This window comes from Plodia interpunctella, chromosome 26 (assembly GCF_027563975.2).
Source record: "Plodia interpunctella isolate USDA-ARS_2022_Savannah chromosome 26, ilPloInte3.2, whole genome shotgun sequence".
Classification (NCBI taxonomy): domain Eukaryota; kingdom Metazoa; phylum Arthropoda; class Insecta; order Lepidoptera; family Pyralidae; genus Plodia; species Plodia interpunctella.
Window position 1 is genome coordinate 5,244,792 of NC_071319.1, and position 20,420 is coordinate 5,265,211.

A 20,420-nucleotide genomic window follows, 5' to 3' on the forward strand; every position below is an offset into this window, starting at 1 on the left:
GGGTGGGGCTCGAACCCGGGACCTCCCGGTTCAGAGGCAAGCACTTTACCACTGCGCCACCGACGTCGTCAGACCCCATTGTAAATCTGGAAAAAAATATCTTCCTACTGGTGTAAAATTTTTTGAAAATAATAATGAGATGGAAAAATTAGTTTAAAATCATGTGTGACCATGTATAACAAATCCATTTGAATGGTGTAAAAATTTTGGAAATCCTCTTTTTAATTTAGAACCAGATACACCTGGAGCAACACTGTCGAGGCTGATTTGGTGATTGTGATTGATGTGCTGTCAGCTGGTGAACCATAGTGCAGAACCATGAATTGAGTCAGTAGGTACTTTGTAGCTACCTACTAATTCCATGCGCAGAACAGAAAACTATGACGCTCTCTCGTTTCGGAGGATAACATACAATTTGGTGTCACTGAGCCAGAGGAGGAATGATTTTAAGGTTAATATATAATACGACGCCTTGACGACCTCGGTGGCGCAGTGGTAAAGTGCTTGCCTCTGAACCGAGAGGTCCCGGGTTCGATCCCCGGTCGGGTCACGATGGAAAATGATCTTTTTCTGATTGGCCCGGGTCTTGGATGTTTATCTATATATGTATTTGTTATAAAATATAGTATTGTTGAGTTAGTATCCCATAACACAAGTCTCGAACTTACTTTGGGGCTAGCTCAATCTGTGTGATTTGTCCTAATATATTTATTTATTTATTTATTTTATAATAACGTTGAATAAATTATATTAGTGTTTTTGTAACTTTTCGAATAAGATTTTACAGATTCAAAATTTCTGGCCTTATTGGGCCATAGAAAGAGAAAGATAACATTAGTAATTGACCGAGCGAGTGAGTGAGGTCTACAATTCGAACCGGTTGGTCTGATATTGATGACATTTAAAAGGTATGATCTGTCAATAGATTTTTTAAGTTCGGTTAAGTGGTTTTTGATATATTCACAATTTTGTAAAATGAAATTGTGTTCGCGAGGTCTACGCTCGCGGCGAACAACTAGTATAATTAAAAGACTTTCTTTATTTAGGCATATAATATTTATTATTAAGCATAGTGTAGGTAGGTACTCTGCAATAAGCCGCGAGAGTTTGGAAAGGACAAGAAAACAAGAAAGAAAGGTCAGGGAAACAATAATTAGACACCTATTGGTTTGGAAGTCAGCTTGCGCGTGTCTAATTATTGTTTTCCTGGCGTGTAGAACCATGTAGAATTTTGATTATTTTTCATTTTACCGGCAATCCCCCGCGTAAGGCACCGAGGCCAAGAGGTTGCGACCCACAGATTGAGAAACACAGATTTTTCTAATATAACAATAGAACTTGGTCAGATGAAAATTTATTTTATATTTGAAAAAAATTTTTTTGAGGAGTAGTTGTTAGCGCGCTTGGTCTGTGGTAGTGGCGGTTAAGACACTCTCACAATAGCCGGTCAATGGATGGGTGATCAAAATTAAAGTACCACGTAAAGCCATTGGTCCCGGTTGTATTTGCAGTCAATCCGCAATGGACCCGCAAAATTCTTACCCATCCATAAGGAAGGCCGGTGCCCCAGCAGTGGGGACATTTAAATAGCTGTTAACGATTGAAGATGATTCTAAAATTATTGTGAGCGTGAATATTATTTACTAGATATCGCCCGGGGCTTCGCTCCCGTGAGAATTTTTAGACAAAATATAGCCTATAACGATCTTGGATAATGTACCTACGAAATAATTTTTAAATTCGGTTCTGTAGTTTAAAACTTACCTCTTTATAATAATAGTATAAATTGCCCATTGGGACAGAAACGGTAGCGCCACAGACTATAAATAGTATAATATAAGTATTTGTAAACATTTAAACTCACCGCTCTCTCTAAAATCCGACTATATAAAGGCTATACCACAACAATCACTACACATAAAGGCACGTACACACTCAAGCAGTCACATAGTATATCTGCCGCTACAGTGATTAGGGCGGCCATTTCTTTATGACTTGAGCATGAGTCACTCACGGTAGCCAAACTTTTTAGGGGTCTCTAGTGAAATGAGGAAAACCACGGATCATAATGCCTTATATACTGGCTAGGTCACGGGACGCCAGTCTCGTAATTATGGTAATAAAGTGCTGTTTCAGGATAAATTCTAGTCATGTGCAAAATTTCATTGAAATCCGTCCAGTGGATTTTGCATGGTTGAATAATTAACATCGCAGTGACGCTCATCCAAAAAAACAGAAGTTTGGACTTGAGTGTTGACAGTGTTATTTAAAAGTTACTATCGGCCCGTCCCGGCTTCGCTCGGGTAAAAACATAATAAATTGAACACCTAAACCTTCCTCAAGAACCACACTATCTCTTGGTGAAAACCGCGTAAAAATCCGTACAATCGTTTTTGAGTTTATCACGAACCGACAGGTAGACATACGTACAGAGAGACGCGGTAGAGGACTTTGTAAGGAAAGATAAGTTGTTAAGTATCACATTATAGAATTTTATTATAGAGAAATAGAATATCCGCGGATCCGCTGCGTGATTAGATTAGCTTACATCAGTCGCATCAGAAATGGTCGACTCGTCTGTCTCTTTCGCACTTAAACTCAGCGACAGAGATAGGTTGAAAACACTGTTACAACGCGTCACGAAGCGTGCGCGCAATAGGAATTTGACATGATTTTGTAATGAGAAAATCTGTAAAGATTGTAATGAAAACATTGAACATTATCAGCTGTGCTAATTTTAATGATTACATCAAAATGACGTACTCAGCAACATATCAATCAGCAAATATTTTAAAAAATGATTACGGAACTTTTCCGTGCACGTTCCGATCTTACTCGGCAAGTTAAACATAACTGGTTTAAAATTTCTGGGTCGCAAGTTAAGAGATATAATACTTTATTCGTTTCTCATTTTATTGCCGCGTTAAAAATATTAATGGGCGAATTATTATTATCTTAAACACCTGAGAGAGATTTCTAAACTTCATGAGTCATGTTTGGGCCAAATCGAGAAGTTTATTTGTTAGACAAATTAAAAAAAACCCGACTTTCAATATTCATTACGCTACAACTTTTGAATGGCTGAACCGATTTTCATGAAACATGGCTAAAAACACACGGGATAAAATTATTTATGACACAAAAGAAACTAAACGAAAATCGGTTCATCCGTTTGGCAGCTACGATGCCACAGAAACATACATAGATACACAGACAGACAGACGTTAAACACGAGGGGTGTTTTGGTGTTTTTGCGTCGGTGGTTAAAAAGCAAACATTTGAAACGATTACATATATGAGCGTGTTCCCATTGCTTAGTATCGTTCCGTTGTGACGACGCAGTACGTCGAAGCACCGTCGTCGTGCGCCGTTGTTTTCTATAGGTTTGACATTGACGTGTGTTGTTATGCGTTGAAACTTTATACAATTTCTAAGTTCTTCTTCGTTGAGCCGTCCACGGACGTCAACGTGACGGAATACGCTCTATATTTACACAACATTACTGAAAAGCACATGTTTTTTGTATTCTTTTTTAAATATAGAAACACAATATATACAAACAAATAATAATTATTATTATGTATATGGAGATTATAACATAATTTAATTTTTAAGCTCAAACGAAATAATACAAGTTTTTTGTTAGACAAATTAAAAAAAACCCCGACTTTCAATATTCATTTCGCTTCAATTTTTGTACGGCTGAATCGATTTTGATCAGACATATCTAAGAACCAACGCATAAAAAATTTATTTTCTTTTCTTTCGGTTCACCCGTTGAGCTACGGTGCCACGTACACAGACATACAGACACACTTACAGGTAAGGTACTTATAACAACCCTCTTTTTGCGTCGGGGCTTAAAAATGACAGTGCATAACTTGCGCCACACAACAGCTAACAGAAATTCAAGATTATTGACACAAGTTGCATTCTTAACATTTTTGAGTATTGTTCGAGGGTCCTTTGCAAATGTTTAGTTCGAATGTAGATCTGTTTGTTTTAACTTTCATAAAAATCTTGCATATTGGTGTTAGAAGGGCTTTTGACCCATACAGGTTACAAAAATATTTAAGGTATGTACAGAAAAATATATAATTATAATAAAAAAGCTACTATTTTATTATGATGTTTCTCGACCGAAGCCGGGGCGGGCCGCTAATATAAAAGTCCTATCGCTTTGGAAACTATAACTATAAATTAGTTATGGTTTCTAAAGGGATAGAAATTGACAATTGACATGACATGATGATAATTAGCATGATCTGATGGTGCATCCACGATCGGCTCCCAACGAGGAAACTCCTCAACGGTTTACAGTACAAACATAATTTTTTGTCACGCGTTGAATGCAAAAACCCTGGCAATAATCGACAAGACCGCCAGACCGACATTAAGTTTTATTTCTCTAACAGTCAGTACCTACTCGCCTCAGATTTGCAGATCTAACTAGGTCGCCCATACATCACTCGTGACATTTTTTTCAATTATAGAATTGTGATCATTCAGACCCGGCTATTACCTAGTTAGAGCAGAACCCTTACGCACAAAATAGTGAAAATATAGAACCAATCCTTGCATATTAAAAAACAAAGTCGCGTCTGTCTGTCCTATCCCTAAATGCCAGACCATTGGTCGTTGGTAACTCTTCTATTGATTTCTATTGTGCACCGAGAAATAAAATTTGTCACATAATTCTTCATGCTCGTAAAGTCTGACCTTACGATTAAGCCGACTAAAATTAGATTCTACGCTCTTAGCCATAAAGTTGAAATCTTCGTTTTCGTTCTTTTTTGCTCAAGAGAGTAAAATCAATAATCTCATAATAATAAATAAATAAATAAATATATACGGACAAATCACACAGATTGAGCTAGCCCCAAAGTAAGTTCGAGACTTGTGTTATGGGATACTAACTCAACGATATTATATTTTATAACAAATACATATATAGATAAACATCCAAGACCCGGGCCAATCAGAAAAAGATCATTTTCCATCATGACCCGACCGGGGATCGAACCCGGGACCTCTCGGTTCAGAGGCAAGCACTTTACCACTGCGCTATCGAGGTCGTCGTTAGCGCAGTGGTCGTCTCATACAAAAGAAAAACTTTACAGAGCAAAAAATTGGACAGTAATTTAATTGGTCAAGTTAAACAGACGTCCGCGTTTCCTCGCAATCGAAGTGAAAAGCTAAATATACCCTCGACAGTAAAGCGATATTTCACCCTCGACATAACTCTCATCACAACTCTCAACATAACTCTCGTCTACACACATGCACTTGTTTCCTCGCCTACGGCTCATATAAAATATTCACTATACTATCAGCAAACAGTTGAGGGAGGCAACAGGTAACCATCTCGTACAGCTAATTTCCAATTTTCAGCGCTGGAATGCTGCCCGTATGATGGGCACCTCGCCTAGGGGCCTTCTTTAGATATTCTTAATTTATAAGTATTTGTAAGTAATTTTTAAGATAGATAGTTTTTATCTTTGTGTTTCTACTATTAAGCACTTCTGTAACGTTTTCTGCAGTACCTATAGTACCTATAATTGTGCTAATACGACGCCCATTACCCAGTTAATGGTGAACCCTTAGTTGAGTGAGTTCACGGTGAAGGCCACTTCATTCATTCACTGTTCCGGTCACTTGCGTTTGCGTAATACGTTGATAATCTACATTTTGACCCTTGACGAGCATTAGTCATAGTTCATTTATTTCATATATAGCTTTTGCCCGCGGCTTCGTCCGCGTAATTTCTCACAGGAACATTTATTTTTCGGGGATGCAATTGCCCATAGTTTGTTTGTTACCTCTTCACGCTGTACCTGCTTGACCAATCTTCTTGAAATAGTTTGAATGTCCTTATTCATATAAGGATCCTTATATGGATAAGGACATTCAAACTACGTGAATGTAAAATTTCAAGAAGATTGGTCAAGCAGGTAAAGCGTGAAGAGGTAACAAACAAACTTACTTTCGCTTTTATAATATTAGTTAGGTTTACAATTGCCTTATTTCATGGAGAATAGGATGAAGGTTTATATTAATATGCATGTGTCCCAGGTTCGAATCTCACTCATGTCATTTTAGTTTTTACACTAATTTAACTAGGTTTAGCTTTTAGGTTTTTATTAACCATCACTTGCTTCAAAAAACATAGTGAGGAATCCTGCTCACTATTAGGGAAGTGTATAGAACACTATTTCTTTCGTCTTTCTTATCGAGTGTATTATTGCTAACACTGGTGTCAGATTTTATTCAAATCGCCTAAAGGCATCTGACATGACTTTTCACGATTACCTACCGCACCTAGTGTCGCAAGACTAAATAATCGCATACACTACTCCATTAATATTGTCTCAAACTCAAACTCAAACTCAAATATGTTTATTGCAGTAACTGTGTAGTACAAGGTGTGGCACATACAATACAATAGTTTCAACAGTTTACCCTTTCAGGCATGCAATATTAGCGTTATATACACTTACAAATTAAACTGTTTAAACAACTTATAACTAATTTGTCTTTGCACACGATATAATTATTTATGGAATACATACCAATTTATTCTCGTAAGGTATGAGTGTTATACTCATAGTATTCATCCAAATTATAAAACAAGATATCAAGTGTGTATTTCACTCCACTGAGTCCACCTTCCGTCTAATTTTAATTTAAACAGGTGTTTAAATGACTCATGCAATTTTTGGAAGTCACGACATTAATATTTTAATCACATATTAAATCATTCCGAATCAATAACCTGTCATTAAAAATCTGTTAAGCAACGATTATTCGTACTTTACGAGCTCGTCGTGATAAGCGAAATTGATTTTTATAAGTTCAGTAATAAAAAACATATTTCCTAAACGCGAAAGTTTCGAGATTAAATTTATAACTCAATTTTTGGACCTTAGTAATACTTGAGGTGTATAATTATGTTTAAATTTTCAATTTAGATTTTAAATAAGTACACAATTATATTCTGTATCCTCTGATATAGTATGGTCAGTAAAATACGTAAATTGAAGTGGTAGTGGAACGCTCGTCTATCGATCGAAAGGTCATAGGTTCGAATCCTACTCGTGCCACATGAGTTTGTACATCAATCTGACTAATGTATGGCAGTCTTAGACAAACGTTTACTTCCGTTGAAAGAAGATATAGTGAGGAGACCTGAACTCCAGCCCACAGCTTAATTCATAAAATGTCTCTCTCATAAAGTGGGACTCTATTGCCAAATGGTATGGTGGTGGTAATCGTGATGTTACGTTTGATGCCTTTAGGCGACTTCTGAACAAAATCTGGCCCCAGTATTCGTAATGTAATGATGTAGGCAAGCGAATCACGTCTATTGAGTTACAGGTCAATTTTTGCGTTTTTCCTTAATTTTCAAAAATGTTAAAAATCTAAATCAAATCATTTATTCAGAAATTAAGCCTTCACAGGCACTTTTTCACGTCATATTCTAAATTAAATGATGTTTACCAAAGCTACAAACTACTAGCATTTCGGAACGACCACTGCTGAGAAGAAATGCCGAAAGAAACTAATTCAAACAGTGTTGGTCCCTATTATGCCAGAAGGGCTTACCATTTTTTAAATATAAATTTATGTATATTTTTTTATCAGTAATATAACAATGTAAGTACACAATAAAGTACATGGTCAAAAGGTATACTGAAACATATTATGATTGTGATCAAGTGCTGATAAAAGGAAAATATATATACCTATATAATTAATATTTAATAAAGTTTTAGGCTAAGAAACGATGTACTTGTCTCTGGTAAATGAAGATTATTATATTACTAGCTTTTGCCCTCGGCTTCGCCCGCGTATTTCCCCCAAATTAATACAATTTGGGGTTAATAATTGATTACGCGGGTTTGTGACCAAGCGGAATCAATGGAGAAAAAAGAAAATGGAGTTTAAGAATTTTGACATAGAAAGTTACGAACTAAACGGCATGTAGGTATTAAGAATTTTCGCTTTCTGCATCAGAGTAAAAAAAGAGGATGTACCTATTTGTGGTTTTTAAACTAGGTATCATGTAAAGTTTTCGGGATAACATATTACTTTGATATTATTATTGTTCCCATATACTACAACGTGTTAAATAAGAGATTGTATTCAAAAGGGGAATATAAATATTTTACAACTGTCTGCCCAGGTCTTGTGGTCAAGGCATTTGTTATGTGGGTATTGGTTCTTGTGTGTCGAAATGTGTTACTTCAACTATTCGATTTTAGTCCTTTTACCAGGCGGCTTTGGCGTGAATATAATTTTTTACAAGCTTTTATTTAACTTGCAATGTATGTTCGGGTGGAATCTTGAGAGACACTTGTGATATGGGATCCTAACTTAACAATATTATCAATATATAACTCTTCCGTTATTGAGTGACTGACTGACAGACAACGTACAGCCGAAACTACTGGGCGTAGGAAGCTGAAATTTGGCATGTAGATGATTTGGGGAGTGTAGGGGAGTACTAAGAAGGGATTTCCTGAAATTTCCACGGGAAATGGATTTTTAATCACATATAAAGTTGTGGGCAAAAGCTTGTTTTTTATAACATAATACATATATGGATTAACATCCAAGACCCAGGTCAACCTGACAAAGATCATTTTCCATCTAGACCTGTTCGGGAATCGAACCCGGGACGTCCAGTGTAGCAGTCCGGCTACAGAGGTCGCCTCTATATAAATTTATGTAAGTATGCTGTCATTAATGTATTAAATTCTGTCTGTCTGTTATAAATATACTTTTGTTGACTGTATTCTCAAATCAACCTTGATTTTTTTGTTACATCTCAATGATTATACCTACTGGCTGCCAAGGAAGTTGAGGCGTAAAATACAGATTTTAGTAGCCAGAATTACTTTTTTAGTGCAGCAAAATGCAAGAAACCAGGAGAGTGTTGGTTTGTGTTTGTGCCAATCAAAAGTTTCTGAAAGACCAAATAAAAAACTATTACACAGATCTTGTATATCTTCTATAGATACATGCGGTAGACTTGTGAGATTTAATTACTACTAGCCTGTGCTGTAGTGCTTGGACTAACAGCTTAACATGCAATTTTATAAAAGCACGACTGTGCTCAAGATAATATACTTTTTGGTTATACATCTCGTGACCGACCATTGATAATTGTTTTGTTATATAGATCTCTTCATAGTTAGACGTTTTGCTACATGGGTTATTAGCTAGCTAGGCAGATTTCTCATTACACGTTTCGCTTTGTTGGACATTTTGCTATTTAGACTTTATAATCAAGATTATTTTTATATGCGTGTGGTTTGAGGGCCCTCTTCTTAAAATTCTACGAAAATATGCTTGGGATTTCATTGCCATTCCATGTCACCGCGCGAGCTCCTCATACAACTCAAGTAAAGGGAGTGATTATTCTATGATCCGATGTTAGGACATCTTCAGACTACAATCGATATCGCCCGGCAGCACCTAGACGCCTCTCCATTTGAGCAATATACCGCGTTGTGGCCATTTTTACGAGTAACGCCCAAAGCCGAGGTTCGTTCCCACCTGGGAGCCCTTTGTGTTATACTCTTTCGGCTGCACGGTCCTTAAGACTGTCGCCATATTTCTTCCGGCTAAGCAGTAAAGTCTACGTAGCGTCCAAGCAAGGCTTCGACAGAATATTAAAAAAAATAACGACCCGTCACACGCCTGCATACTTCTTTCTGTTAGCTGTGTGGTCTGCTACATAGTAGCGGCACACTTGATACTACAAAAAATATAAAAAGTGACCTAAGCAAAAAATTAATCTGGCACCTTATCCAGTTTATTCGGGGACATACTTCTTCGATTACGTAATATAAATTCTACCATGACTGGCTAGCCAGCGCGGCGGCTAAAATGTTAACAAAAAGATGGCGACCAAAAAAGGCGGGAAAAAACCACAGCAGGTGTGTCGCGAACTTGTTGTGAAGGACAAGGTGAAAAAATTAAGAAATTGCAGAAGATATTTGAAGTAAATAAGGAAGTATTAAATGATATAGTTAGTGTTGATATGAACTGAGAGAGACTAATAATCGAAATGAGGCTGGGAAATAATAAAGTTTCCTTTTTTATAGTTCAGGAGTTCAGAGAACAAAAACACAAAATTACAGAAACAATCTTTGATGATGACATTGGAGAAACAAATCTTGGGGATATACTTAATATGGTAGATCCGATTATGAATGAGGGAGTGAATGTCTTGCCAAGTCTTTAAATTATCAGAATTATATTGAGAGAGTGACATGACGAGATTGATAGCAAATTTTGTAAAAAAGATGCCTAATATGAGTAAAACTTACGAATTCCGATATAAAGAAGAATGGGTGAAAATATTATTGCACAACATTGAACTGAAAATGTCAAAATTTGTTTAAAAAAATTATGTAATCCCACAATATTTTAAATTTAAAGTGCATTAAAAGAAATACGGCAAATAAATAACTCTTTTTTGTCAGAATTAATATACATATACTTAACTATATAATTGTGTTAAAATAAATTTAAACAAATAATACTGCTTTCTCTTCTGTAGATTTTTTAATTGGTTGGTTTTAAACCAAGGAAAGTGCGTCTTGGTTTTAAAAGTTTAGAGATCCTCGTGTCGTGTGTGGTGGAACTCACTTCATGTACCTTAGTATGTAATATTTTATTTATGAAACACAGAATATAAAATATAGTGCTAAAACTGTTAATACTTAAAAGAAAATGCAACGATGGAAGGTAACGGTAAAGGTAAGGTCTTTTGACTATGTACATTATGTACTTTTATATATTATTAGAAAAAAAAACATTGTAAGAAACAATAACGGTAAGCCAATCTGGCATGATAGGGACCAACACTGTTCAAATAAGTTTCTTTCGGCATTTCTTCTCAGCAGTGGTCGTTCCGAAATGCCAGTAGTTTGTAGCTTGTGAGAAATAACTATAAATATAAAAATTGACAAGAAAAAGTGCCTGTGAAGGTCTAATTTCTGAATAAATGATTTGAATTTGAATTTGTAAAGTAAAACTATAACGGAGTGATCCGGCAGCTAGATGGGTCAGCGATGTAAACAATATTGCTAGCAATAAAAAAAACCGAATAGGTCAGAACAGATTAAACTGGCGTTAAGGAAGGAAGCCCATGCTTACCCAGGGTTGATATGATTATGAATAACAATTTCAAATGTGTTCAGAGGAAGGAACATTTAGGTATGTTATATATATTTTTTAAATTTGATTGTGTTATACACCAGATCAATTCACTGAAAAAAACAACATGTTTACTATTTATAACTAATTATTATTAAACCACTACGTTGTGTCTACTAACTAGTAGGAATAATATATCAGAAAACTTTTTGGCTGATATTCAAGTATTTGCTTAAAAAACTTACAATGTAGTGATTAAGCCTAACCATAAGAATGCATGTTTAGCTTCCTAAATTACGTCTTATCCCGACTTGCTTGACTTATGATATCACGATTGATTATTGGATCGCAGAGAACTTATGTATGTTGAAATTCAAATTTATGTACCGAACCCTACCTCTAAATGCTAAATAAGTTAACCGAGAGATGTCAAACAAAAAGAAAAATAGATCACAAAGCATTTCTTCCCAACTGCGCAATACCTGTCATGCAAAAAGTAAAAAAAAGAAAGAGATGAAAGCAAAAAGCTGTCTAAGACGTAATATGACGTAAGCCTCTCACCAAACTGGTTTGTAAATATCAAACTTTTTGCCTGTTTGTGAACAGTTTTGGGATAATCAGAGATGGATTTGCAATTGATGACGTCAATGATGATAATTGTTCTATGGGGAATGCTGAATCATCGTGCCGGCAAGAACGTGTAATATTTGTGATGGTTGGAACAATAATATAAGTTAAAATAGTAAGTATGATTAAACGCAAAAGATTAGGACAGACTACAACGAACATCTTCTTTGCGCGTCGATATTAGACTATGAGAACGAGTCAAATCATTTCTTTTAGGTGTGGGTTTTTTGATTTATTTCTCAGCAATATAGCGTCAAAGTTTCCGCTTTCCTATGTATTCTACTCCACTTCTTCAGCGTACACAGATTCTCAGGCCATTGTCACGCATATCCTTGACGACGCCAAGGCAGCGCCTCCAGTGTATGCCCTTTCTGCTAAGACCCAGACAGAAGCACTACAGCTATTTACCTACGTAATTCGCTGGTTTACGTGACACCAGCGAAGGTGAAACACTTTGAGTTACTAGCTATATCATGGACATGACGGCTGCTACAAAATGTGCAGTAACTATTGGGGGTCTCACAGTGGAATATAGGGTAAAGTTAACATATATTATATTTAATTACTTAAATAGTTTTAAATGCTAATTACAAGACTCAATACTCCGCCTATTGATTTGAAACCGTTGAAGAACAACAACTATGTAAGTATACACAAGATATATACATACATGATTAAAATAAAAAAACGACTTTCATGAAACATGGCTAAGAACACTCGGGATAAAATTATCTATGACACAAAAAAAAAAAAACGAAAATCGGTTCATCCGTTTGTGCGCTACGATGACGTAGACAGACACAGATACACAGACATACGCGTTAAACTTACCCTCTTTTTGCGTCGGGGGGTTAAAAACGACTAAATGCGGAAGAAATGCTATTGAAAACTTATACCTTCTGAGTTACGGTTCTTAGTACAAATAATGTTATTGTAGCCGCATTGTCGCGCCGAAGCTCGTACGAATTCTTCATTCAAGAGTATATCTAATAGGATCATTCTACCTCCCGTGGATATCGTACTAGGCGAAATTAAAAGTCTTAATAATTGAAAGGCAGTAACTACATTATCCATGAGATAACATGCGGTTGTAAGATCACAAATAACCATAAAAAATAAATAGGATTTATATTTCAATGGGCGATCCCGGACTTTGAGTATCACAGCCGAAAATGTAACCGTGAACAGTTGAACACACGCAGATAAAAGAAAGATCATCGTTTTGTTACATTCTGCTTTTTTTAGGGATATCAATATTCATGACTCCATTTCTTTTCTAGGTTAAATAGATTGCCACTGTATGTTAAGAAAACGTGACAATAATGGGGTTACAATGTGTTGCGTGAAATAAATATCATAAATAAATAAACGGAGAAGACTCAACGAGCCGCACTGAGCACTAAGCTCGTATCGCGGATACCATGGACTCAAATACAAAAACGGGCGCAACACACCCAGAAACGCGGACAAATATGTCTGATCACAGGTGAAAAACATTTGCCCGCTGGGAATCAAACCCAGGATTTGTCAGATGGCGGACGGGCGTGGTGACCACTACGTCACGGGGGTCGTCAAAATTATGTAGTTGCAGGCAATTAATATAAAAAATATATTTACATTTTTCCTGTCTCTCATCATCAGATGTTTCCGGTTTTCCCCGTCGGCGGCGTCGTCGTAAAAAAATTACCACATTTACTTTACGAACTGCCGTCCGCCAGACGTCAACTTGCCACGCCCCTAAACAAAGCGTGATAAAGCCGAGCTCTTTTATCCCCTACGAAAAAGATAAGTGTTATCTCACATTATTTATCTGGCGTCTGGCTGTCGTTATTACAAAATAAACTACGTCAGAACCGAATATGCGATAATAGATGTTTTAAGTGGAGATTTTACGTGCAAAACATGCGAACGAATATGACCAAGAATAAGTTTCTTAGCTGGGACGTAGCTACCACAAATACGCACATACATCCTCACAAACTTTCGTATTTATAATATTAGTAGGTCGTTTATAAAAATACCTATACGCCTATAGAGTAGCTGTATGCGCATTGATATGCGCAGCTGTCCCAAAATGCGCATGATTTGCCTGGTGATATCATTTATATGTGAATCGGGACATTCGGACTAAGACGAAGGTAACACCCGTTTATTTCTGGATAAAGGAAACTAAAATAAGACAAGCTATTAAATCGGGTGCGCCTTTCATACAATGTTTCATCTCCATGTTTGATCTCTGAGTGTGAAAATTTTAAAATACAGCCTACGTATTTTAAAATTTCGTAACTCGATTCTTTAACTTCATTCGTTTCAAATTTCGTGGTAATAAAATAAACATAATTTCAAATGAGAATAAGTTCATATACCAAAAAAAAGTGTACAACTTATTCGACTGTACCATTGATTCAGTGGAATACGAGTACAGATGATAAAATTAAGTGGGCTCATCGTCCACAAAAATGCTTACTGACTAGATATCTGTTTAATTTATCTATTGTGACAGAGGCATCTATACAATATGTCACTTTAATGACGTCAATAAGTTTTCGCAACGTCTGGAACACAATATTATTGTTTTTGTCGTCAATTATAATATTAGAATTGATGACCATACAATATCAATTAGTTGACGTCCACTTCTTGCGTAAAACGAAATAAAAAATCTACATAGAAAACAAAAATGTCTGGCTGTATGTTGTATCAGTCTGGTCCGGATCGTTCAGGACCAGTACAACAACATCATCATCTGCAGCGCTCCGTGACCCACTGCTAGGCATAGGCCTCCTTCCGTCTCCGCCAACCATCTCTGTCCAGGGCTATCCCTATCCAGTACAACATATAGCCAAACAATAGTAATAATGATGGGTAAATTCGCTGGGAAGAGAAAGCTTGGAGGAAGGAAAAAATCTTGGCTGCAGAACATTCGAGAATGGACCGGGATAGCGAGCGCAGCTGAGTTGTTCCCCCGAGCTAAGGACAAGAAGAACTTCACCATGCTAATCGCTGATCTTCACTAGTTAGAGAGGCACCCATAGAAGAAGAAGATAGCCAAACAAAAGCTGGCTTGACGACATCAGGATGGTGGTTTGCTATCTGTTGCTACTGTATTACTGAATCTGTATCATAAACGATTAAGTGAAAACGGCGTGATATTCCCAGAACTAGGTCGACTAGTGACTGCATTTCAAGGGACCAATTTGCATGTACGTCAGTCAGTACACGTTTATGTATGCCGACGTAATGTCATAGGGGGCTACTGTGTGACAATGGAGTTGTGTCAACTTTGCTAACTCTAATTTATTTTGCGGCAAACCACTCCATACATACTTGGTGCAAAGAAAGCCGTTGTGTGTGTTTCATTTCACGTGATGACCACGAACCTAAATCCATAAATCATAAGGAATATATTATGGGTGAATTTCACGGCTGTTTGAACGCGGCGGGTAGCGTTTCATCTTATATTAATAAAGACGTTTCATTAGTGTCGCACATTTTTTTAATAAAGAATATTTTTTAAAAATTAAACATTTATAAAATTAACATTGTACCAGTACTTTACTTATTTATAAAATAGGATAATTAAATTGATCACTGTGTATGCAAATTAATAAACACTAATGATAGCCCATGGCGGCGTTCAAAACGCTCGTGAAATTCAACTCTTATGATGAAGACAGACAAAAAACCGATTAATTTTATATCTAGACACAAATAAATTGTATCAAAATGTAATACCGCCAAAAATATTACTTGGCGATGGAAAATAAAACGACATTGTGTACCTATTCTTCGATTGGAATCTTGCAAAATTTTTTTTTTCAAGCGATTGATCTTAAATTTCGTATACACGTCTAGTTTGATAACAATGCTTTGTTCTGATATGCTCGACTTGATTACACACCCAAAATCGGCTCCCGACGATGGAACTCCTCGACGGAAGATATCTGCATTAAATTTGAGTTTGCAAGATTCCATCCAAACAAACCTAGTAACCCTCATATTGTACATACATTTCAAGTTAAAAGCTTGTAATATACATAGACAAAGTTCCAAGAACGAAGAGCTAACTTTCGAAGTTCTAAGAAGCAAAAGTCCTTATTTAGAGTAGTTATCGACTGAATAAATCAACATACATATAAAAATCCGTTATAATGTGGCAATTGCATTATAATATGCTATAATCTTGACGACCTCGGTGGCGCAGTGGTAAGATTCTTGCCACTGAACCGAGAGGTCCTTGGTTCGATCCTCGGTCGGGTCATGATAGAAAATGATCTTTTTTATTTTACAAGAACTCATTGATAAGAAAATAGACGTAGACATCATTTGCATAACTGAACATTTCATGGAGACTGGATACGAGACCTTCCTAAACTTACATAATTATAATTTAGCTGCTTGTTACGGTAGAAATAATTCCAAACGAGGAGGAGCGTGTATTTTAGTGAAGAAAGAGCATAAGTGGAGAGAAATAAATGTTAAAAAATATTGTGTTCCTAGTACATTCGAGTGTTGTGCGGTTGAGTTAATTGATTATAAACTTAATATTCTTTTTGTATATAGGGTGCCAGATTATAAAAATATATATGATTTTTTCCAAAAGTTGGAACAAGTCTTAAACGGTATATCGAAATGTAGTCAAAAACAATTAATAATTGCTGGACTTTAATATTGATAATCTGAAAAATACTAAGGAAAAAAATGAATTTGAATGTATATTAAATAGTTATGATTTAAAATTAGCATTGAAACAAGTCACTAGACCAGTAAGCCAGACATGTATTGATAATTTTGCTCATAATTTCAAAAAGAATTGTATAACGGAAGTGTTAGATTTCGGTCTGTCAGATCACACAGCTCAGCTTATTAAATTGCCTATTATAAAAACTGTAAGATTTAAGTTTTGGCGTAGAACAGTGCGAGATTACAGTGTCGAAAATATTAATAAATTTATAGACTGCATAAAACGCTTAAGTTTTTCGGAAATATATAATACGGTGGACCCCAATATTGCGTATCACAGTTTTGCAGAAGTTTTTATATTATTTTATGATTTATGTTTTCCTAAAAAACGGATTATAGTCAATGTCTATAGAAAACAATCTTGGATTTCCAAAGGATTAAGAAATTGTAGTAAAAAGAAAAGAAGTCTTTTGTGGAAGTTTAGAACAAAGCCTACTCTTAATAATAAAATAAATTACAAAAGATACACGAAACAGTTTAAAAAAATTATTAAATTGACAAAATTAAGTCAAAATAATTATAAGATAATGACGTCCGAGAACAAATCAAAAACCACATGGCAAATTATAAATCAAGCTAGACTAAACATACCAAAAGAAACAATAAGTCGAATTAAAGTTGATAATCACTATATAACAAATCCAGAGGAAATAGCTAATTCATTTAATAATTATTTCATTGACAAAATCAAACCAGAAAAAAGAAGTCGAGCCAATACCATATCTGCTATTACCCATAGACAACATTCAATGTTTATGGCACCATGCTCACCAGAGGAAGTTTACAAAATTATAAAAGAACTTAAAAATACGGATAGTGTTGGGTATGATGGTGTTTCAACCAAAATACTCAAAGCTGTAAATGAACATATATGTCATCATGTTAGTCACTTAATAAACCTTAGTATAGAAGCTGGTGTTTTCCCTCAAGACTTAAAAACTACCATAATTAAACCTTTATTAAAAAAAAATAACAAAGAACTAATGCAATATTATCGACCTATAGCTTTAAATTCTATATTTTCAAAGGTTTATGAAAAACATTTTTCCAACCAATTAAACGTCTATTTTGAAGATAAAAAAATTTTGTGTAATGAACAAAAGGGGTTTCGTCGTAATAAAAATATAAATATGGCCATCTATGATTTTTTGAAAATTGTATTAACTGAAGTTAACATCAGAAAACCCATATGCTCTATATATTGTGATATGACACAAGCTTTTGACTATGTTCAACATGACATACTATTACACAAGTTAGAAGCGTACGGAATTAGGGGTAATGTGTTAAATTTAATAAAATCATATTTATCTAATCGTAAACAGTTAACAGAAATTTCAAAATTCAATCCTAAAACACAATCGGAACAACATTACTTATCAACTGAACGTTCTGTATTATATGGTGTTCCACAAGGTAGTGTGCTTGGGCCCCTTCTTTTCATAATATATATTAACGATCTTCCAAACACTACCAAACATAATATGACTTTATTTGCGGACGATAGCACGGTAACAATAAAATGTAATGATGTAAATATTTATCAATTAGATATTAATGCAACTTTAACATGCATAATTGAATGGCTTGATAATAATAATTTAAAGATAAATCTTGACAAAACCAATATAATGCATTTTAGTCAAAGACCGCTTGATACGGAAAATTATAAAATAGAATATCAAGGCCATGTGTTGAAAGAAGTTGATTCAACAAAATTTCTAGGGCTAACTATAGATTCTAAATTAAACTGGAAACCCCATATAGATGGTCTTAGTAAAAGACTTAGTAGTTCGGCGTTTGTACTATTTAAACTCTCAAATGAATTAAACATAAAAGCGCTTCTTACAGCTTATCATGGTTTAGTGGAATCAATACTTAGATATGGAATAATTTTTTGGGGCAATTCGACGGATAAGGATATAGCTTTTAAAATGCAAAAACGCTGTATTCGCGCAATGTTTAGACTCCAAAGCACTGATAGTTGTCAGCCGTTTTTTAAAGAACACAAAATTCTTACACTTCCGTCACTTTACATACTTGAGGTAGCAACATTTGTGAAAACTAATGCTCATTTATTCCCTCGTCTAGCTGATGTTGTATTGAGGAATCATCGAGATATCTATCGATTATGCATGCACCCATCAAAAACTGCTTTACTCGGTAATAGCATAGTATGTATGGCACCGAAAATTTACAACAAAATTCCAAATCAATATAAAAGCTTAAATTTAAATCTATTTAAAAAGCACCTCAAGTCTTTATTAACTGATAAATGTTATTATACTTTAAATGATTTCTTTAATGATAGACTCGGATAGAATTTAGGGCTAGTATAGTACATTATAGTTCATTATAGTTTGTTTTGGATTTGTAGTGGATAGCATGCTCCTCTTTATTTAATTATATTTGCATACCTATATTCGGTAAAACGTGTAGGTCTAATTCATTTTGACTATTTGTACTCATGTTTTTGGCAAATAAATGTTTTCTTTCTTTCTTTCTTTCTTCTTTCTTTCTGATTGGCCCGGGTCTTGGATGTTTATCTATATATGTATTTATTATAAAATATAGTATCGTTGAGTTAGTATCCCATAACACAAGTCTCGAACTTACTTTGGGGCTAGCTCAATCTGTGTGATTTGTCCTAATAAATTTATTTATTATATTTATTTATAATATAGGTTATTCTGACGCATTTGTCACCAGTCATCATAAATACAGACTATTTTTGGGAATCTGTATCGAAGTTTGAAAACGAGTATAATTCCAACACTCGCCCGCGTGAATTTCCAATGGGACCAGTAGGTACTTCTTCTTTCTAGAATGAAAGAAGAACTGGAGCCATTGGCCATTGGACTCACTCTTCTCCGTACTCTATTTATTATAAATAAAATGATTAAATTTAATTGAGATATCCTAACTAATCGTATGTTTGTTTGACGACCTCGGTGGCGCGGTGGTAAAGTGCTTGCCTGTGAACCGAGAGGTCCCGGGTTCGATCCCCGGTCGGGTCATGATGGAAAATTATCTTTTTCTAATTGGTCCGGGTCTTGGATGTTTATCTATATATGTATTTGTTATAAAATATAGTATCGTTGAGTTAGTATCCAATAACACAAGCCTCGAACTTACTTTGGGGCTAGCTCTATCTGTGTGATTTGTCCTAATATATTAATTTATTATTTATTTATTTATTTGGTACCTCTTCAGGTTTTATCTACGCAACCGATCGTCTTGAAATTTCGCATATAGAGTAAGTAGAAGGACGTAGACTACCTACTGTATATCCCGGAAAAAATAATTGTGGGAAATGAAAGCGGGCGAAGTCGCGGACGAAAACTACTTGTCAATGCCCGCGTCCTTTGAACATAGACAAGCGAAGCCTAGAAATTTACAAGTGAATATAGCTAACATAACATCTACTTGGGGAAAAAATACGTTTTTTGTATGTATGTATGTTTGTTTGTAACGCGATAGCTTTGAACCGTTAGTCCGATTTAGATGAAATTTAAAAGGAATGTAGGATATGTCAATACAATTTTTAAGTTCGATAAATCGAAAACTAATTAACCGTTTTTGATGCCCCACGCATCATAATCGGTTAAATCGTTTTCGATATCATAATCACAATTTTGTAAAATCTCATCAATTTTTTTTGTATTCGCGAGGTTACGTTCTCGGCGAACAACTAGTATTAACCATTCGACCGCCGTCGCTCTTAAGACCGGTGAATCTAAAAATACCTTAAACAAACTCGTGACTGAACTAATTGTACACCACGTGGCATACGTGGCTCAATTACTGTGCCAATTGTTTGATCATCCTTTCCCATGGGCTCCATACACGTGTTGGATACGTCAGTGGCTAGTTGCCACGTTCCG

At 35.4% G+C, this 20,420-nt stretch overlaps 1 protein-coding gene across 2 annotated transcripts in view; it reads right to left on the minus strand.

Moving 5' to 3' along the window:
- The window catches only part of LOC128681124 (neural/ectodermal development factor IMP-L2-like), a 66,729-nt gene that overhangs the window by 27,059 nt on the left and 19,250 nt on the right, over positions 1-20,420 (minus strand). The window contains exon 1 of one of the 2 annotated variants that reach the window (XM_053764759.2): positions 1,865-1,960. The exons of the other annotated variant lie outside the window; for it this stretch is intronic. The gene's annotated coding sequence lies outside the window, so the exon portion shown is untranslated. Of the gene's footprint in view, positions 1-1,864; positions 1,961-20,420 lie in introns of those variants that run through there. 2 annotated transcript variants of the gene reach the window in all.